General features: G+C 34.5%; 1 long non-coding RNA gene across 5 annotated transcripts; it reads left to right on the top strand.

The window, feature by feature from the left end:
- The first annotated feature begins 3,878 nt into the window (after nucleotides 1-3,878).
- On the top strand, nucleotides 3,879-6,086 carry LOC137824915 (uncharacterized). 5 transcript variants are annotated; one of them, XR_011083283.1, is made up of 5 exons: nucleotides 3,879-4,036; nucleotides 4,293-4,729; nucleotides 4,823-4,936; nucleotides 5,463-5,625; nucleotides 6,040-6,079. It is a non-coding gene; the product is annotated as an uncharacterized lncRNA (long non-coding RNA). The 5 variants fall into 5 exon arrangements; XR_011083281.1 differs by having other exon boundaries at nucleotides 4,823-5,625; XR_011083282.1 differs by having other exon boundaries at nucleotides 4,293-4,936.

The following is a 6,086-nucleotide window of genomic DNA, read 5'->3' as shown; positions in this document are numbered from 1 at the left end:
GAGTTACATCGTTCACTGGTGTAGGAAGAGCACTCAAATCCAAGAAATTGACTCCAAAGTTCATAGGACCTTATCAAATTCTCAGGAGAATAGGCCCTGTGGCTTATGAAATTGTTTTACCTCCTCCTTTAACTAACATTCACAATATTTTCCATGTATCCCAGCTAAGAAAGTATGTACTTGATCTCAGCCACATTCTAGAGTCAAATTCCATCCAGGTGAAAAGAAAATTTGTCATTTGAAGTGAAGCTAATCAGAATTTTAGATTCACAAGTGAAACAACTTCGTGGAAGAAGTATTCTCATGGTGACAGTATTGTGGGATCCCATCTCTGGAGATTCCACTTGGGAAATTGAAGAGGAGATACGAGCACCATACCCTAATCTCTTTCTTGGTAAGTTCATTTTTTAGGACGAATTTTTTTGTAGTTGGAGATAATGTAACACCGTAACTTTTCTTAAAAAAACATAGAAGTCACAGACACACACCCCCTGGCCCCACCCCTTTTCTTTCTTATCTTTCTTTCTCTCTCTTACTCTCTCCCTTCTCTCTTAATTTCTCACTCCATACTATTCTAGAATCTGATTGGACCACGTTGTAGCTAGCGAGTTAAGGAACATTTCTACCCGATCATATTTTTAAACAGAGTAAGTTCATTTTTGCTCTATAGATCCTTTATTCTCTGTTTTTCCTTAGGATTTAGTCATCAATCTTGGTGGGGTCAATTGAGAAGATTAATCCTCTCAACTTATTCTACTATATACTAAATTTTTATTCTGTTTGGATAACTTGCATTAGGCCCGTAAATCTTGAAGCTTATCTAGACTGTGGGGAATAAAATTCTAGAAGTTTCTTGCAAAGCAAGCAATTAAGGTAAGGAAAGCTAAATTTAATTTTTAATAGCACCCTAGGCTATAAGTGTTTTTTCTTATGTTAAATAAGATTTTGAATATTGTGGATTTTGTTTCTGAATGATACTGTTTGATGAAAATGGAATGAAATTGAATTCATACATTTGGGATAATGTATGGACTGATGTTTTTATGTGTATTAAGTATTGATGTCTATGTGTCTCCGAGCTTCATCGATGATCTAAGTCACATAAACTAAGATATCAGGTGGTGAGAAGTTGATGGGGGAGTTCATGCACACCGTGACATATGAGATGCACGACTTGGGTTGTATTGATTTACCCTGATCCTTTCTATTGAATTCACTGGTAAACTTTGGATCATGTGTTAGTCTCTGGTAGGACTTACTTAATATGGGTCTTCCGGAAGGCATCAGATGTTATTTTGTTTGTTGAATATCCTAGATGTGTAGATCCATGTGATTGTTTTATTGTTAGAATTTGAAGAATATTGAATAATTTGAGAAATGGATCATGCAATTTGGATGTCTCTTTTAATTTAATTGTGTATATTATAAAAATCTATTTTCACTAGCTTACCCTTGCTTTTTGATGATTTTTTACGGCAAGTGCACTGCGTTTGTCAGAAGTAATAATTGTCCCTAAGGACGGATATCGATCGCACAAGGAACAGTAAATTATCAAGTACAATATTCGCCAAATATAACAACATAACAATAAAAAGAGTTTAGAAGTGATTATGTTGGCACTGATCAATAAGAAAACAAACAAAGAATTAGTTGCTTCAATTGGAAAAATAAGGATTAGGTTTCATCTCTCCACTCTCGTGTATTTTGATTAGCATGTTAATATTGAGTTCTTTGATTGAAATTGATGCCCGTAGAAAATTCATTTATATCGATCTCTCGCATATAAAATCCTTAAGAATGTTTCCTAAATATCGATCATCCGCATATTTATAAAAACAACTTAGAATCACACTCAGACGTTAATGACAATTAACATTTCAAGTCTATCCCTAACACTCAAATATGCTAAGTATTGATGTTTAGGTCCAAACCCTAAAAATACCCCTCGGTCGGATTTAAGATTCTCAATTTGTCACGGAAAATTAAAAGTAAAACAACAATACCATTAATCAATCAAGAACTGAATATTAATATATAAGATATCACCTCAATACATAAGAGTTTGAGCATATTACTCCCAATCCCAAAGGGTGGAATTAGCTACGCATACTTCTAGCACCTTCCATTCTCCCAATTGAGTTACAATTCAATCTATGGTGTTTTCCTCTCAATCTGGCACACTACAATTGAGCCTCTAGCCCTCTATCTATCCTAGCTTTCTAGGGTTAGGTTGCTTCCTATGTCGTGCTAATGGGCTAAATGATAAAACATAAAAAATGCCCAATCTTTCTTTGCATCTTTTTCCATTCTAGGACCTTCTATCTTTATCTTTTTAGCTCAAATCATTCATCTTAAATCCAAATCTCCAATATTCCTTAGAAATCTGCAATTAACACCAAATTTGGGAATAAAATACTCTTATTCAAATAAAGATCATAAAAAATATAAAAAGGTATAAATTCATAAATTAGGGATTATTTTATATGTAAATTAACAATAAATCCTCATAAGTGCCTATATTTTAATATGAATATTACTGAAATTTGGCACTTATCACTTTTCTTGTTGTGTTTGAATTGCGATGACTAGACTACGTATATGAGCAGTTGAAGAGCTTTAGGGTGTTGATTTTGAAACTTATATTGTAAATATGTGTATTTATTTGATTTTGAAACTTATATTGTAAATATGTGTATTTCTATATGTCCTAATCATAATAGGAATGTTTTGAAAAACTCTAAGGTTTTATAGAAATATGTAAAACCTATATTGTATTATTTAGACGTTATTTTTCAGGGTGTTACAATTTTAATTAATTATGTATTTATTTATTTATAAATTATAAATTTTTACTTATTCTTTTAAATATATAGAGTAACCTAATATTTTTTTATTGACAATTAGATGATGACTTAATTTATAAATATTTAAGTTTATCATTTTTTAATTTTAAAATATCTAAAATTTTCTAATATTATATTAACAGATATTATAATTTCAAATTTTCTAAAATTTTGAATGTTTACTCATATTTAAAACAGAATTTTTATATGGTAACCTCTTCCAAACTAAAAAGCATTATTTTATTTATTAAACATAAGAAAAACAGATTTAAAGAATTTAAACTCTAAATCTCTCAACTTTAAAATAAAAGTATATTTTATCATATGAATAATACTAGAAATATTTTAAAAAAAACTGAAAATTTCCACTGAAGTACTTAATTTGAGTCAGAAACCAAGTCGGTTATTTCAACAGGAGATTAATTTAAAACTTACACGTATATTTAAAACAAAATTATTTATACAGTAATAATTATTAGCCTTTTTGAACTAAAAAAGTCATTATTTTATTTATTAAACATATATATAATTCAAATTGAAATCTTTCCTCTTTTTTTCTATTAAAATTTATTTTAGATAAAAAAAAAATTGCTGGCAGCTCTTAGCTGGCCAAAATCCTCCAATATCCAATTGGAAATATCCAATAGATGAGTCAACACATTATTGATGTTTGTTTAATTTCAATTTAGGATAAAATTGTAAATAGTACACATGTTAAGATAATATACCTTTTTTAAATTAATACATACTCTTTTCCGATTTCTATATAAAAATTATTTATCATATATATATATATATATATATTTTTTTTTTTTTTTTATTACTTAATAATAATAATGATAATTTTATTTTATATTTAAAAAACAGACAGAATCATTTAGTATCTTTGGAAAATAATGAGAGGTGCTTAGCAACTACTAAATCTTGACAAATATAATTTATAACACATGAATAATACTAGAAGTATTAAAGTATTAAAATCAGAAACAAATCGTACTTGTTATCCTATAAGTATAGTATGGAAGAAGAAGCAAAGTGGGCACGAAAATAGAAACAATGATGTCTCTGAAGATCTGTCTTGTTTACTTGACCTTCTTCGCTGTTTACAGTTATGCTCATGAAACATCAACCTTGCATATAGATGCTTCCAAAGGGAGAAAAATTCCAGAGACCTTTTTCGGAGATTTTTTGAGGTAAGGGTTGGATATCACTGTATATAACTGGTGTAAATTGGTTTTATGGGATTGAGTTAGACTTAAAATCCACTTCGTAATATGGTATTATAACCATTTCGAATCTATCCTAACGACCTTATGAAACCATCCACTATTGGATCACTCATCATATATTGTCCCAAAATTTAGATTCGTAAAAATGTGAATTGTTAGAGTGTGTGAAGAAGGTTTGATTTTTATGGGAAGTGAATAACTATGTTGGAATGTTTGGCAGGAAATCAACCATGCAGGTGCCGGGGGACTGTGGGGGAAGCTTGTGAGCAACAGAGGTTTCGAAGCTGGAGGGCCAAGTGTTCCCTCAAATATATTTCCATGGATAGTAGTTGGAGATAATTCAAGCATAGAGGTTTCAACAGATCGTAGCTCTTGCTTTGATCGAAACAAAGTTGCACTGCGTATCAATGTTCTCTGTGATGGACCCAAATTTGTTGGAATCTCCAATCCTGGTTTTTGGGAGGGTCAATGTTTTCTCATCTCACTAGTTACTCTTTTTCTTAATGTTTCTCATAATGTTTGTATAATGTTTCATCAGAATATTGAGAAAGCACACAAGTATAAAGTAGCTTTCTTTGTGAAAGCAAGTGGTGCGATTGATCTTGACGTCTCATTTATTGGATCTGATAACGAAATGTTGGCATCAAACAATATTAGGTATTCATTTATGATATGCACGATTATCCTTAGAAATCTACAACTATTTTACAATGTACACGGATGAGTTGTGTATTGGTGCAATGGTGGTAGGTCTTTTGATCACAATGTTACAGAGTGGACAAGGATGGAGACGGTGCTTGAAGCGAAGGCCACAAACCACAATGCAAGTCTTCAAATAACAACAACCAAGAAAGGAGTTTTATGGTTAGACCAAGTTTCAGCCATGCCCTTATGCATGTTGCATGCATCACTTCTTAGATTATGAAGAGAAGATGACATGGTCATGCCTGCAATGCCATCTTTTTGTTGTGACTGTTGTTGGAGATCTCACATCGATTAGAGATTATAACATTTTATTGTATATAAGTGGGTGCAAATCTCACCTAATGAGTCGATTTTATGGGGTTGAATTAGGCTTATTAAAGTTCACTTCTTAATATGGTATCAAAATCATTTCGAGCCTATCCTAGCGAGTGTTTGTTGGGCTTATCAGGTCACCCACTATCGGACCGTTATCAAACCACCCGTAAACCACCCGTAATAGCCAATCCCACACAAGAGCTCTCACTCTCTCAACATCAAACCTCACCTCATGAGCCGGTTTTATGGGGTTGAGTTAGGTTTAAAGTTCATTTCTTAATAATTGTGTTAGCATTGTGCTTGCACAGGGTCATGGTTTCTGAAAGGACCTTGCTCAGATGGTGGCTGATCTTATGCCTGGATTTTTCAGATTCCCAGGTGGGTGTTATGTGGAAGGAGGTTACATGAGAAACGCATTCAGGTAGCAGGTAGCAGGTAGCAGGTAGCAGGTAGCAGGTAGCAGGTAGCAGGTAGCAGGTAGCAGGTAGCAGGTAGCAGGTAGCAGGTAGCAGGTAGCAGGTAGCAGGTAGCAGGTAGCAGGGGTAGCAGGTAGCAGGTAGCAGGTAGCAGGTAGCAGGGTAGCAGGTAGCAGGTAGCAGGGGGGGGGGGCAGGTAGCAGGTAGCAGGTAGCAGGTAGCAGGTAGCAGGTAGCAGGTAGCAGGTAGCAGGTAGCAGGTAGCAGGTAGCAGGTAGCAGGGGGTAGCAGGTAGCAGGTAGCAGGTAGCAGGTAGCAGGTAGCAGGTAGCAGGGGGTAGCAGGTAGCAGGTAGCAGGTAGCAGGTAGCAGGGGGTAGCAGGAGGTAGCAGGTAGCAGGTAGCAGGTAGCAGGTAGCAGGTAGCAGGTAGCAGGTAGCAGGTAGCAGGTAGCAGGTAGCAGGTAGCAGGGTAGCAGGTAGCAGGTAGCAGGTAGCAGGTAGCAGGTAGCAGGTAGCAGGTAGCAGGTAGCAGGTAGCAGGTAGCAGGTAGCAGGTAGCAGGTAGCAGGTAGCAGGTAGC

The sequence above is a fragment of the Phaseolus vulgaris genome, chromosome 11 (genome assembly GCF_000499845.2).
Source record: "Phaseolus vulgaris cultivar G19833 chromosome 11, P. vulgaris v2.0, whole genome shotgun sequence".
NCBI lineage: Eukaryota > Viridiplantae > Streptophyta > Magnoliopsida > Fabales > Fabaceae > Phaseolus > Phaseolus vulgaris.
Note: the sequence above shows the minus strand (reverse complement) of the source record. Positions and strands in the feature narration are given on the sequence as shown.